Source organism: Podarcis gaigeae (genome assembly GCF_964106915.1).
Source record: "Podarcis gaigeae genome assembly, chromosome: 4".
NCBI classification, from domain to species: Eukaryota; Metazoa; Chordata; class Lepidosauria; order Squamata; family Lacertidae; genus Podarcis; species Podarcis gaigeae.
In genome coordinates, this window is record NC_139677.1 from 48,913,675 (window position 1) to 48,928,497 (window position 14,823).

The following is a 14,823-nucleotide window of genomic DNA, read 5'->3' on the forward strand; positions in this document are numbered from 1 at the left end:
TGTGAAGTTATTTTATTTATTTAACAATTTATAGATTGCTTCATAGGATAAAGCCATCAAAGCAGCATACAAGTTAAAAACAGAATAAAACATGCAGTAGTTCCAGAAACAATATAACCATTTCAGCTAACTCTTAAAACAAGAAAACCACCTTTACAAACGCTAAAAACAATGAAACAATTTCTTCATATATACAATTGTTTCATCAGTCACTGGGAGCAGATCCACAGCCAGTGTTCGAAACTCCCATTGTTCTAGGCACATTTTACAACAGGGAATTTCATTAGCGCAAGCAGTTTCTGAGCTCTGGGCGCAGTACTGCACCTACGATTTCAGATTAAAACTGCAGAGTGGAAGGAAAGGAGGACTTTTTTCTTCCCACTTCCAGTTACTCTCTGAAGACTGGAGAAGAGACCCTCTTAAGAATATTAGGGGAGTGGGCAGAGAAAGGACTAGAGCATGTGAAAAGTGAACATAATATTTTAGCTGCAGTTCATTCATTTTCAGCTTTGCATTCTTGTTATAAAAACGTGCACCTAGACATTCCATTGTTGTGCCCATAACCTAGCTTTAAGGTGCCATTTAGCTCCTATCTTTCATATCTCAGTTTCTAACACTGTCAACATCATATATTTAAAGCATATGGAACATACATTTAAAGCACATGAGTTCTCCTAAGGAATCTTGGGAAATGCAATTTGTTAAGGGTGCTGGAAACTGTAGTACTGTTGAGGCAGGAACTACAGATCCCAGAATTATTTGGGAGAAGCCATGTGCTTTAAATGTAAAATGGATCCAAAAGGGGACTTGGTGCTCGTATAGTGATGTATCATACACATCAAATTTGGGTTCCTTTAACCAGAGTATTGTACTTTTGAACCATCCAGATCCATATTATTCTGGGTACCCCTGCAAATAAGCAAATTAAACACTCATCCCCTCAGCATGAACCTTTGTAAGTGTGGCTTTTGGTCATCATGCGAGATGAGGTAGCCCAAGCTTACTTTGGGGTGCAAGAGCATATAGATTTCCATTCCTTATTTAGGCACCTCGTGCAGTTGTTTCAAACTTTTAAATGAGGAACTGGAATGCAGTTTCAGCCTCATCTCAAGGAGGGCGTTCAATCAGTTTCAGCTCTGTACCAAAATATGTTGGTGAGTGATAATAGCCCTATTCAGATGTTTCACTTATGTGTTAGAACAGTGTGTCAGGCAAGCTGAACTGAGTAACATTGCACATAACCAGTAGCCCCAACCTGGCATCTGTGCCTGCGTCGTGAATGCTTGCAGAGGCAGAGCCTTTGCATGTAAAGCAGGGAACCAGATTGCACGAAAGCCTTTGCAAGTACAGGTGTACCTACAGAGGCTCCTTTCCTGCAGATATTCATGGTGAACATACAAGTGCCAGGTGTGAATAGCACATGACAGGGGAATGGCTCCTCAGCGATGGTCTGACATGTGAGTAAGACTAAATACGGCTATTAACAGCCTCTTTTAGGAAGTGTCTGATGAGCTAAATAGAGGGTTTTCAAATGAGTCACAAAGCTGCACAGATGACTTCTTCCTCCCTCACCACTAAAATGTGGAACCACTTGCAAGTAAGATAAGGTTTATAAGATGGCAGTTGTACAGCCATTAGCCATCAAATATTTATCGTGGCTTCCTTATTTGCACATGGATGTAAGCGGTGGGGAGGGGGAAATTGCACTTCCTGTAATTTTCGCTATACAGTGAAACTCTCTGCTTCCCATTAAAATCTTCATCAGTAAAATGAATACTAGGTAGCAGTAGGGAATTAAAGCTTTCAAGATACTGTGTGGGAATTAATTGCACACAGCATTTAATACTAACTTGTAGTATCAACCTTCTACACTAGATGGCAAAATGGTGCCATTTTTCACTTCTTGTTTCTGTGCTACATTTTGGAATTTCTGTTTGTACACAATTCAGATTTCTTATTCATGAGCACATGGATGGCATTATTACAAAGTCTTAATTATGTTTTTTTTTTATTAAAAAATGCCCTCTTTCTATCACTTTGAAATGCCCATCACTTCACCTTCTTAAATATATATCAGAAATATGATTGTTCTATCAAACATTAATGGACACCATTTAGTACTTGAAATGCTTTGAAAAGGGCTTGGTCCAAGTTCTTAAGTTGAAATCCAAGGGTAAAACCTTAATTGGCTTTTGATATTATGGTCTTCTCAGGACTCGGAAAAAACGGTTGCACCCATTTATCATACCTTTTCCCCACCCCCTTTCCCCCTACTACCCATTGGAGGAAAATATAATTTTGCTTTAGGCAACATATCAGACTTCATGAATTGAATTCGTTCTAAACGTAGATCATCTGTGCCCATAAATACCTGCTGAGCATCTATTCCCCCGCAACCACTCCCCCCCCCCAATTGCATCTGACTCTTATTGCATCCTCCGGGTCCCTACCTGCCCTCCCCATTACCTCATTTCTAACTCCCAGCAAGCTGAAAACCCTGGAAAATCTGGCTCTTTGGTTCATTATAATTTTATTATCAATATGGTGGGGGTTTCACCCCCTTTTGTATCCTGCCTGATGTTGCATAACCCATTGGAGGACCAGACACAAATAAGTGTAATTTCAGAAGAACTGTTTTGAAATGTTTAAGGCTAGGGCTACGAATTATACAACTGGCCCCTGTAGTGGTCCCTTTCACAGTGATGTGATCTGCAAGAATCAGGTAATACTTGCCTCTGATGCCCCAAGTTAGCAGTTCAAGTTGAAGACACAGCTGCAAGGGTGACCTGTGTGTGGAGTGGGCACATAGAATTATGGATAGGCACCTTTCATTGCTTGTCCCCACCACTCACAAAAAAATTATTTAGGAGTGTTTCTATATTCTAAATAGTTCAGTATTTAGTTCTTAATTCGTGCAGAGCTGGTTTGAATAACGGCAGTCATTAATTTCTCTAACACAGTAAGCACCATTCTTTCCATGCCAGAGTCAGTACACGGGAATAAAGGAGATAGAGGCATTCAAACCCAGCTTCTTAAAACTTCCTACATACCATGGTAGTAATACACCATTATTCCCCATGGCCCATTTAGAATGGGAAAAGCAGCTTTTGTAAACAGCAGGGGAGTGGAGGGAGTGGGTTATTCTGCTTAGCCCTTTCCCTGCCTCCAAATCTCACATCCCCAGTGGCTACCCCTGCCCCAGCTACTCTAATGCTGCAGCTGGTACAGAATATGTCAGTCCACCTTGTACTAAAATTGAAATATTAGAACTTTACAACACTAGTTCTATGTATGCAAACTGTACTAGCTTCTAGGTGTCATTAAAGTTCTGATCTTGATTTTGGAGATTGTAAGTAGTCTAGGCCTATTCCTATAAGAATCCCTCCACATCTTTTGGAAAGGTCCTGATACATATTTTTTGCTTAAAGAAGTGTGGCCCTGGACTTCCAGCCCAAAGTCCTGTTCTGACAGCATCACCACTGAAAGATGGCAAAAAAAACAACAACACCCTGCTGCAGCTGTGTCAGCACACAGGAAGAAGAGCTTTGCAACTCTCTCTTTAAAATCAAATGAGCCTTGATCAGGACTGCTTCCATAGATCAAAAGTTACTCCTTACAACTGCCTGAGATCATCATTATGGGCAGCATATACTCTGCTTCAACTCTGCTGCTTAAATAATTTTAGCTCCCTCTGTATAAACCAACTTACGATCCCAGTGAAAAAACAGCCATGGCCCATGAAACAAGTAGGAATGGATAATCAATTTTTATCACTTGTATTATGAGTAGGACCCATAGCTTTGGGTGAGTTATTATAGTTTCTCTGCTAGGAATGGATGTGTATAGATGTTTAATCTCTCTTCCATTGCTACATATCAGCCCAGATGGACAGGGGAAAAAAGCAATGTTAGCTCATACTACAGCTTGTGCTTTACCCTGTGACCTTTAACCAGAGGTGCCAACTTGAATAAAATATTGGGGGTAGGCCAAGGTAAGCCCTGCCCCACATAATTGATCACAAAACACGGTGCACACACACCATTTGAATGACGATGCTCATCAATTTTGTGGGGGCTCGGTCCCTAGGAGTTGGCTCCTGTGACTTTCCATGGCATTCTACTTTGCTAGGTATTCGCCTCCATCTTCACTGCTTTCCAAATAAAGTTAAATCAGCTTAAGTATCAGGCCTTTACAGTCAACACATGTCCTGCCTCCACCCGAGTCTCTAGGTGCTTCCTTTTTCTAATATTAACACTTCAACACATGGATCTAAACAAATCTATAGAAGGTTATGAGAGTCAGCATAATCGTTTTTCCATCTCAAAAACTTCTTTCCACATACACCACAGGGCATACTGAGCTCCTCCCCAGCCATCCCACCCAACCCCTCTGCTTCATTTCTGCTGCTGGGTTAGCCCAGTAAATCCCCATCCTTTCCTTTCTAACATGTGATAATACAAGTCGCATTGTGAGCCAAAGGAACTCTGAAACAAAAACATTATTCACTGGAAAACCTTGTCTCTGTGACTGCCCATTTTGGAAATTAATTTAAAGTGACTTAGCTAAACCCACAAGGGAAGTCAGTAGCACAGTAGAAGTCAGTTGCCACACTCATGTTTTGTTACTGCAGGATACCAACCCTGATGTACATAATACATACTCTGGTCCTTTTATGAACTCCAGGAGGACTGAGTGCAAACTCAGTTGCCTCCTTCCCATGAATCTTCTAATCTTGGTTCTTTTCTGCTAGGCATTCATTTTTATTCAGTGCCTTCCTGAGTGATTTTATGGTCCTAGGTTAATGCCGCTCAGCATCATGGAAGTACTGAACCATAGGGCTTCTCCAGTTGCTAGAATGGATGCTCATTTTTTATTTAAAAGTACATGGGTAAAAAAACACAGCTTCCTAGACTACCATACTTCAAAATTTCACATTTTTCAGTGGTAAAGCATACACATTCTTTCATTCAACTAAATGCAGAAATCTCCCTTCGTTTCAAAGAGCATTGCAGACTTTCTCTCACTTGGAGCCTCTCTGTAGCCTGCATTACTGTCATTTATTTTATTTTGTGAAAGTCCTTCACTGTGCAGCCCCACCCCATGCTTCAGAGAGCAAGACGTCAGAAAAGAGGAACAGAATGTAATGTACTCTAGAGAAGTGCACTTACCAATTATATTTATTCAGCTGCATGGGAAAATCTCAGCAGTTCAGAGCAAATGTGCACTGAGGTGAGTAACTCTGCAAACCAGTTTAGCTGGTGGGTCACAGGGGAGTTCCAAGCATCAAGAGTATGCTGTGCCTATAGTATTCAACTGAACATTATTATTGGCCAATGAATGGGCTTAAACCCCCTAAGTATGATGAGTCTTTCTAGGAGAAAACTGGACACGAGCCATAGCCTTCTTAAGTCAGGACAAGCCCTCTATAAACCACACAAGAATGGATATTATGGTGGGAGGATAATTGTGGTGAATAGCATACTGTGTATTTATTAGAGCTGAGCCAAAATTCAGCAGGTGACATTTTTCTTGGAATATGTTAAAGATTTTTTTTCTCTCCACCCAATAGATAAAGGCCACTTTCTGCACACGCTCCAAACTCAAAAATCTGTTCAAGCAAGTAACATGTAGCTAGCGGAATTACATTTACTTACTTCATCTGTGCATGTAATTCTTGTCTTCCCCTTCCCACTCTATAAAAATCTTTGTATTTTGGCATTTGGCTTTCTAAGTTTTAGAAGGTAATTTTATGCAATTTATCACTAGAAGCTTCCCCGTGTTCTTAGAACTGTTCTTAGAACTGCATGGATGTAAAGAAGAGTTTGGATTTGATATCCTGCTTTATCCCTACCCGAAGGATTCTCAAAGCGGCTAACATTTTCCTTTCCCTTCCTCCCCCACAACAAACACTCTGTGAGGTGAGTGGGGCTGAGAGACTTCAGAGAAGTGTGACTAGCCCAAGGTCACCCAGCAGCTGCATGTGGAGGAGCAGGGAAGCGAACCCAGTTCACCAGATTACAAGTCCACAGCTCTTAGCCACTACACCACACTGGTAAAAGCTACCCCTGCATTATAGGGATATTTCCTAAGATTTTGCTACACTCTGGCTTCTGAGCATTGGGAGAGTAAAACCCAAAACTTCTCTCTTTGCTTACTTTTTTCTTAGGACTGGGCTGAGAAGAGAAGTCCTGGTCAATAGGGCAGTTTAGGCTATGGCAGGAGGTTCATCCCATCTAGGAGCAGCCTATTGTAAAAAAAAAATATGGTACTTTGAGAGGGGGGATACTTATACCAAAAAAGGGTTTGACATTCATGAAAAGTCCCTCTCTGGGCCATTATTAAAGTAAGCCAAACTAATAATAATGTCTATAATATTTCTTGAGTTAACAACATCAGAGCAGGGATAGGTTTACAGTAAAAATCAAATATCTTCCCTACACACAAATGCTATATAACTAGAGCCAAGATTGTGAGTAGCTTTGTAATGGAATTTGCTCCCACATGATTTTGTGATGGCCACCAGCAGCGATAGCTTTAAAAGAGGATTAGACAAATTCATGGCGGGTAAGGCTATTAATAGCTACAAGGCACAATGGCTACACTCCACCTCCACTGTTGGTGGTAGTATGCCTCTGAATGCCAGTTGCTGAAAATCACAAGTGGGGAGAAGGCTGCTTTTTTAAAAAGCTCATGTTCTGCTTGTAGGCTTCCCATGGCCGTCTGATTGGCCACTCTGATGCTGACCTTGATCCAATAGGGATCTTCTTATGTTCCTAGACCCAGTCTCTCTCCTACATACTCTCTCCGCCTCTGGATACCTTGGCTGTTGTTTGTGCTGGGCTGGTGGCTGCTCAGCCTTTCATTTTTAGTCATTGCCTTGCTTTTCTTCTCTATCTTGCCTATTGACTTTTCAGGATAATTTGTGGAATTTGTCGCCACAAGATGTGGTTGCTGCCTCTACCTTTGACAGCTTTAAGAGAGAACTAGACAAATATCAGCTCAGCAAGTAGTCAGGATGGCTGCATGTACCTTCTGGTTTCTGCAGCCTATGTTTCTAAACACCACTTCCTAGGGAACATGCCCTGCTCGTGGGCTTTCCACTTGTATCTAAATGGCAGTGGTCACTGTGGGAAAGAGGATGCTGGACTCAATGGGCCTTTGGCCCGTCACAGCAGTGCTCTTCTTTCTCCTGCTTTTGCTTCCGTAAGCTTCTTTCTTATGCTTTTCTCTTCCCTCAGCCATCTCCAACAGTCACAACTGCCGTTCTCTTTAAAATGGTTCAACATTCCTCCTTTGTGTCTGGCGTACCCTCCTCTAAGTCAGGGGAAAGTTCCTGTTGTGTCATCACCCTGACCAGGGCATTGCAACTGGCCTCAAGCACATGAACTGGTGCTGTGTTTTTACCATGGTGAGTTGTCAAAAGCCATTTCCCCACAGCATTTTCATTACCCACACGTTGAAGAACAATATTTTCACAGGCTTGGAAAAATAGTAATTTGAAGACTGCTCACGTGCAAAGCTTCCTACAATTTTTTTTATATATATATAAAGATTTCACACCATTGCAAGCAGGGCCATCACCCAATTAAGAAATCTTAGTCAATTAATCAAATGAATTTAAAGTGATTAATTAATCAAATTGATATAAATTTGCATATGACTTAAAGCAATAGGTATTAAGAAAAAGGCAGACTTTCATTGTTTTCAGATGATGCATGCATGTGTCACCACAGTCACCATCTCAAAAGAAGCATTTGCTCCTGTGGGAGAGAGAAGAGGGAATGCCTTTTCTAAGGAAGCACCTGCCATCTGCAGTTTTTTAAGTACTTGTCTTAATTAACATTTTAAAATGTGCTTTCTGATTAATTTAAGGTTTTGCTGTTGAAGTGTAAAGCCCTGAACAGCCTGGGATCTGCTTCCCTGTGAGACGTCCTTTTCCAAGATCATCATGTTCAAGCCTTTAGGTCATCAAGCGAGGTCCTCTTGTGGGTGCCACATGCCCTGGAAGTTGTTTTTTTTAGTACCAGTAGAAGAGTCTTTAGTGCTGAAGGACAGGAGGGGGAAGTATTATCCCATCTCAAAAAGAACTGATCCCTATTCTGAGTCCATCTCCCTGCTGACCAGGAGAACCTTTGTATTGTCTGCTTTATTGTCTCCATTTGCTAGCCCTCATCCAACTCATAATGGCTTCCTTAGTATTAGATGAAAAGGAGAAGTAGTGTAGCAACCACCTATTGTTGGCAACCTATCTGCTGGTAAATTTGTATGGTTAACTTCTTCGTGTCTCCTGTCTGCTCTAATCAGCAGAAGGCTTGTCACACCTTTCTGGTTGATCTGTCCCAGTAGCGTGGTGGCAAATTTAGAAATGCAAGGTCCCTTCATGACACCATGCTGCCTCACTCCCATGTCTGAGATTATACGCTTTAACTTCCAGAACGAAAGTTTTCCCTAAAACTTCCTGAGAGTGTAGTTTTGTGATTTTTAAAGATTTCTCAGCACCTTACCAATCTACTCCCTAGAAAGCTGAACATCACAATTAAAGCAAAAGTCATATTATATGACTGACAAATCAATACAGCATTTATAATCTATAAAACAATATTAACAACATAACCAAAAAATAAACTAAGCACTGTTAAGGTCATACACACTCTCTCTACACCCCCATGACTCATAAGCTTTCACTTTGTTCAGCTCATTAGAATACACATACAGTGGTACCTCGGGTTACATATGCTTCAGGTTACAGACTCCGCTAACCCAGATATAGTGCTTCAGGTTAAGAACTTTGCTTCAGGATAAGAACAAAAATCGTGCTCCGGCGGCGCGGCAGCAGTGGAAGGCCCCATTAGCTAAAGTGGTGCATCAGGTTAAGAACAGTTTCAGGTTAAGAATGGACCTCCGGAATGAATTAAGTACTTAACCCGAGGTACCACTGTACACATAATGCCCATGGCAACAACTCCCTTCTAAAGGTTCCTTGGGCAAGACAGGTGGAAAAACCATTGCTTGAAGGCCAACTGAGTCTGCCTCCCCTGCTCGAACCTGGCTGCCAAAAAAGGGGTCCATGGCACCACCACTTCCACCTGGGTCCCTAAGTGACTATACTTAAAAAAAGTGTTGTGGCGTTTGACTGTGTTCTGTCTTGGTATTCTACACAGACACATTTGAAATGGCTGTAGACATGCCAACATTTATGCTTTACTCATTTCTGTCTTGCTTTCAAGTTCTTCCCTTACAATGGGGTGGATCCTTTTTGCCAGCAGTGACCCTTGCAAGACAATTACTTAAGTTGCTTGGGGAGGGGAACTCTTAGCAGACAAATGCAGACGGTGGAAAGCCTAAGCAACCTCTTTCCACTGGTCTTTAACTCCCCAATCACAGCCTTCCAAGACTGCTTTAAATTAAACAAACAAACGCTGAGGTCTGAGGAAAAAAGATCCTGAACTCTGTCACATCTGGTTTAGCCCTTCAAAGACTGGTGTGTGTGTGTATAAGGAATGGAAATTGACTGGTGAGGCATGGGTAAATAAAGTTAGCCTCCGCTGCTGTGACATTGATTCAGATTTTGGCAGGATAGGTAGATTTAGTTCAAAGAGAAATCAGAGATAGGCAAGAATTGTTTCAATATACATTCCAGGAACAAAAGGAGGCTGTGCATTTGACCCTAGGCAGTTGCCATTTCAGGATGGCTATTTTTACAGCTAAGATGGCTATAAAAGTTTCATACACTATTTTTCAATGTCACACCCACACCCCTCTTTTTCCTGCCCATTGGAAAGGTTTAGAACAGGAGCACCTGTGCTTGTGTTATTTTCTTTGTGATATATATTCTTGTTTTCCTTCATCAGATTCATCATATAAGCGGCAAACTAAAAAGGATGAAGCTCAAGGAATACAACATATGTTTTCCATTTCCCATGCAAAACTATTTCTCCATCTGATTTATTACCCACCTGAACAAAATTATGTTTTTATTCCATGTTTATTTCAATTTCCTCAGCATCTCCCATGTCTGGGGTGGGTATGGGACAAGGAATGTAAACTGCCAACGATGTTGGACAAAGAAATCAGCTTTGAAATACAAATTTACAGCAAATCCAGGTTCTCTCCATGCATACAAATGAAAAATGCTGCTGCAATAATTTTTAAACTAGCAAATGCAAGGTAATCCTGGGAAGAGTGGTCTTCAATCTCCTCCAGACATCTTTTACTGAATGCTGGGACTGTAGGATAAATCCACTGACAGCTATAAAACACTGCAGTGGCAGAAAACTTGCATATATTTGGCTGTAGCATGTGCATACTGTAGTTCTTTCTGGGACACCCAGAGGCACCTTTGGGACCACAATAAGATGCTTCCTTGGCAGTCTTTGAAAATCATGGCTATTTGCTGGATGAACCTACTTGCCCACCATAGAAGTGATCACAAGAGCTAATAATACTCTAAATACTGTGAAGCAAATTAATTACCATGCCTGAATGGGCAAGTAAAGAATCGTAAGGGTTACTTGTGGGATCATAATGAAAAATGCATAGCCTGTGCCTTAGAAAAAGGGGCTCTCATCCAACCTGTTCTACAAATCTGGGCAAAGACAGGTGAGCCTATTATGTAAGACTGGCTGAATAGTCTTAGCAAGGCTAATCTGCCACTGAAAGATGTGTTCCTATTTAGGTAGTACCAGAGTTTGCCAAAGTAAGCAAGCTGTGTTCTATAAATTGTCTAGTTCAAAAGGGTTCTGATTCTGAACAGCATCTTTAGGGAATAGTGAGGATAGAACAACAACAACAACAACAAGTTTTGCCACCCTTCTCTAAACCAACCAAAGTAGTGTACTACAAATAAATACAATCAAGACAACAGCATTATAAACACTGTTAAATCAGCAGAGCATCATGAAGTACATTACAAGCAGCAATACTAGGAAAAATGCAAAAGGCGAAATTAAAAAGATGTGCCATCATATCTTTGGTAAAAGCAGAGAAAGTAGGGAGTTGGACCGACCATAGCTCTGAAAGCAGCACATTCCACCATCATGCATGGCCATCAAACAGGTCTCTGTAAGTGATGGTATCTTAAAAAAGTCCTCTTCATCCATATTATAATACATTTATGGCTAGGGTGCATATAATGTAACATTTTACCATGGAGGAGATATTTGGTTTGATTTGGATCTCAGTATGAACCTACCCATTTCAGACTTTCTGAAATGGCATGTGAACCAAAGCACAGCTATCCTTTAAAATTCACACTTCTCCAATTTTTGTGATGCAGTTCTCCAAGCAAACAATGTGCAGAAAAATGCATATATTACACGAAACTGCTTCAAAATGTGTATGTTAGGAGAAATTTGTACTAAAATGCTGACTGGAAATTTGCAAACTCATGCACAAAAGTGAAGAACTTGAAAATGGAAAAACAAAGAAGCAGCGAGAAGCCAGAATGGACACATCCATCAATTTCTCATCCATCAGTTTCTCATCCATCCTTCCTTGGCTCATATAAACAAAAGAAAATGCGCACTGCTACTTGTTCATTTCCTAGAACATTTTTAGGCATGCCTATCAAATGAGATCTATATCCTTGGTACTAGAGATGTCAGTCATAGTGGGAAGTGCAAATGCTTATTTCTTCCTCTATACTTTTTGAAATCATGCCTCTGGATTAAAAACATCACATCAAAACTAGTAGCTTGTCCTGATAAAATCTAAGCAAATTCATCCTGCATCTCTCCAAAAGAAGAGGAATCTACCTAGCCAGAAGATGATAGAAAGTAGAGGATATGAACCTGCCCAAATATACAATATTACGTTTCAAAATCTCAACCTCCCCCTCTCTCACTGCATGTTGAACAGCCTTGCATATGTTTTGCTATAGCAGAATGGGCAATGTAAAAATCAAAAAGAACATTAGAGCACATTTGCTGGACTGCACCATCTAGTTCAGCATTCTATACGCAACAATGGCCAGACATATGCCCAAGCATGAAGGCAACAGCTCATTCACTGTCTGTTCCCAGCGTGATCATGGCTAATAGCTATCTTCCATGAACTCATTTGATCCTTTTGAAAATAATATTTACTCCTTCATTAGGGTCCTTGAAGTTTGCATTATGACCTAATGAAGCATCTTGGTCAGCTTTCCTGCTTGCATGTTAATGGACAAACCAGCTACTTATCTGTGATTTAGTAACCAAATAAGGCTGCAGTCCTAACCCTATTTACCTGGAAGCAAGCCCCTTTCAATTCAATACAACTTAAATCTGAGTAGATATATTAGGGAACCTCCAGCCCACAGATCTGATTAGGCCCACCATTTGGCCCATAAGGCTGTTTCGGCCAAGCCACATGCACATGCCCTCCACTTGATGCCATATATGATGTCAGGTGTGGGGCAGGAAAATATATGGTTGTGCCAAAAAGGGAGATGCAGGCACTGCCTATCGGCTGGTTGGCAACACTTGCAAAACCCTGTGTTGTATGTGGTACTTGGAAGCCCCAATAATCAGTTAATTGCTGGGGCTTCAAAGCTCTTCCTCTCTACGAGCACCAATTGCCAGGTGACTGTTGGGGCCTCAAAGTGCCCTGCACAGCTCTCTGCAGAATCAGCTGCTTGTCAGTGCTCACAGAAAGCTATGTCTGATACTACGCCATGTGAAAGTCTCTTGTCTTCAGCAATCTTCATGTGTCAGCAAATTTCAAATGTCACATTTCAGAAAATCTGCAGTAATAAAGTCCCATGTGAGGACTAAGCATGTGAATTGGGTTGAAGACGAAGAGGGAAATAAACTCTTATACGAACAATACGAATACATAGTCTACAGATTTCCAGAGGTCTGTAGAAGAGGCAATGCAGAAGATTAAGGTGCCTCAAATCTACAGCAGCCCACAGTATACAGAATGCATACTGCCTTTTCTAAAAGATGAATACACTTGCCATTTAGCTTTTCTTTTACCCTTGTGTGAGCAAATACAAACTTCACACTTTTTACGAAGTGTTAGCAACACTATGTGGGATCTTGAAACAATCATAAGCATGCTGCCACAGAAACTGAAGACAATATAATAAGTTACAGTAGATGGTGCTAGACAGGTGAAAAAGATTCAAGACAGTCATTTGAGGATACCTGCAAGATTTGCCCTTAAGCTAAGCGGTTTAGAAAATGTGCAATTTAGATTTATCTGTTCAGGAGGGAGATTCAGATAAAACAGTTGAGCTGGTGAGATGATTAAAGACAAACCCCTATATTTAGATAATGCTCAGATTATTACCTTATCTGACACAATGAAGGGTACAAGCCCCAACCCCACAAAGCTCAACGCTGTAGGTGCAAGTAGAGGTGAAAATGACATGCATAAAAGATGCTGATTCAAGATTCAAGTCAATCCTCCATTGTGGTCCCTCTATTTAGCACTGGGAGGTGAGGGACAATAAATTGTCCCGTTTATTGGCATGTATCAAGCTATTCCTATTTTCAAAACACAGTAGCTTGAATAATTCCAATAAGGAAAAAGCCCCACATCAGTGTAAAATCTCTTTGGCTTGTCAGTTTAATGTGGATTTATAAAGTATTTTAGAATGCATGCTAGAGACTGGAAAGAGCTTAAAGGCTCTTCTGGAGTCACAGGTATTGCATTTTAATGTATACATCAGAATTTACTATATCATCTTTCAGTAATTTGCATCATCATGCCAGGACTATGGATCTATGTATATTAAAGAGAGACATGAAAATACCCAGGTTTATTGAGGATTATTTTGTTATGACAATAAAGTCTCTTATCACCTTAAAAGTACATCTTTTCTCTGAGTTAAAACATGTCTTCTGTTACAAATCCAGATGAGCATGTGTCATAATGGCAAGATTAACTGAATGCTGCATCTAATGAACCTTACTGTTTACATTCGGAAGCATCCAGCAAAGGCACATACTGCAGGGACACTGTAGAAAATGCTCTTTAAACCTTCAAAAGTTTATAATTGTTTTGAAAGAACCAATCCAGGTGCCGACCTGAAGAAGGTGTCATCAGATGACCCATAGTCTGCCTCTTGAAAAAATGTAAAGGCTAAAGCCCTCAAATGGACTTTTTTGTGTGGCCACTTTGAAACAAACTATGTTCTGCAGGTGAACAGTTGCTCCACTACAATGAAATATGATGACAAAGTGAGGTCTGAAGCTTCCAAATGATATTTATTTCCATTTATCTGCAAACCTGGGGCTGGTTTATTGATTTAGCATCTCTATAACTGATCCTTCTTCAAATGATTCTAGGGCAAGAACTTTAAAACAACCATCAATAATTTTTCTAAAGGCTAAGTAACAGGAATGGGGAACCCAGGTGTTGCTGGACTACAACTCCCATCATCCTGATCCTGAGCTGCTGGGGCTGCTGGAGTTGGAGTCCAGCCTCTGGAGAGTCTCGGGTCCCCGCCCCCAGGAAGGGGCTAAAACATCAATAAGACTCTACACGGTAGCAGGTGAACAAAGAAAGCAAGTTATTCCAATCAGCCTTAAACCTCATCCCGCAGAAAGCCTGGACAAAGAGGCAGCATGCCGTTTCAGCATTACCTTGCTTTTTGTCTGGTGTAGCTGTGCATTGTGTATCTGCTATTTCTGGTGCTCCCATATTAACAGAATATTATGTTTTAAGGTGTTGCAAGTGCAGTAGGTCTTTATCTCTAAAGAGATGTGAGTCTGCTTGGTTTCATTTAACCTTTTAAGCGTTGTGGAATTGCATATCACAATCTCATCTGTACTTAAACAAGCAAGAACAGCATTTAGAGACTATTGAGCTTCATGTATCAAATTCTCAGGGTTATAC

At 40.8% G+C, this 14,823-nt stretch overlaps 1 protein-coding gene and 1 long non-coding RNA gene across 7 annotated transcripts in view; one reads left to right on the plus strand and one right to left on the minus strand.

Annotated features, from left to right (window-relative positions):
- The window catches only part of LOC310842510 (uncharacterized protein), a 148,205-nt gene that overhangs the window by 128,635 nt on the left and 4,747 nt on the right, over positions 1-14,823 (minus strand). The window lies entirely within an intron of this gene.
- On the plus strand, positions 1,262-13,737 carry LOC310842547. 4 transcript variants are annotated; one of them, XR_014563190.1, is made up of 4 exons: positions 1,262-1,457; positions 7,239-7,408; positions 7,873-7,985; positions 9,852-13,737. It is a non-coding gene; the product is annotated as an uncharacterized lncRNA (long non-coding RNA). The 4 variants fall into 4 exon arrangements; XR_014563191.1 differs by lacking the exon at positions 7,873-7,985; XR_014563192.1 differs by lacking the exon at positions 9,852-13,737 and having other exon boundaries at positions 7,873-8,724.